Below are 594 nucleotides of genomic sequence, written 5' to 3'. Positions count from 1 at the left end.
TGCCCTTATGGTTTTGATCCCGGATTCTGCCCTTCTGGCTTGGATCCTCGTTTCTCATTGGGGGATCCCTTTGTTTAGGACGTGTGTCCTTTGTCTCATACAGAATGAGACTGAATGAGAATGAATTCATAATCCCTGGAAGTCCTTCCCTTTATATAGAGAACCAAAGGTCATGTGCGAAGAGTCACATCCCTTCGAAGCATCGTTTTGGGACAGATGTTGACCATCGATTACAATCAAGGGTCCAGATCGTACCTGTTCAGAAATAGAAGGTTCCAGACCTTATAGGCACGTCCAACCCAAGCCAAGACCTGGTAACCAAGCCCACGGCCTGCCCACAAGAGCCCAATGACTCATGGACTACATGGCCAGACCTCATGGCCCGCTAGTGACCCGGACCCGGACCATCGGCCCAAAACTCGAACAGTCCGTCGAGCTGAGATGAGCTGACTCCCAGCTGCCTCAGCTGAGTAAGCTAGTAGTCCAGCTAGTTGAGCTGATTTAACTTGGAACGAGCTAGGCTGAGCTTGACCGAGCTACATCTAGCTGATCGAGCTTCTTGTAAGCATCGCCCAGCTTCTATACAGCTTATCC

Source organism: Brassica rapa, unplaced genomic scaffold (assembly GCF_000309985.2).
Source record: "Brassica rapa cultivar Chiifu-401-42 unplaced genomic scaffold, CAAS_Brap_v3.01 Scaffold0126, whole genome shotgun sequence".
NCBI classification, from domain to species: domain Eukaryota; kingdom Viridiplantae; phylum Streptophyta; class Magnoliopsida; order Brassicales; family Brassicaceae; genus Brassica; species Brassica rapa.
This window is presented reverse-complemented; position numbering follows the sequence as displayed.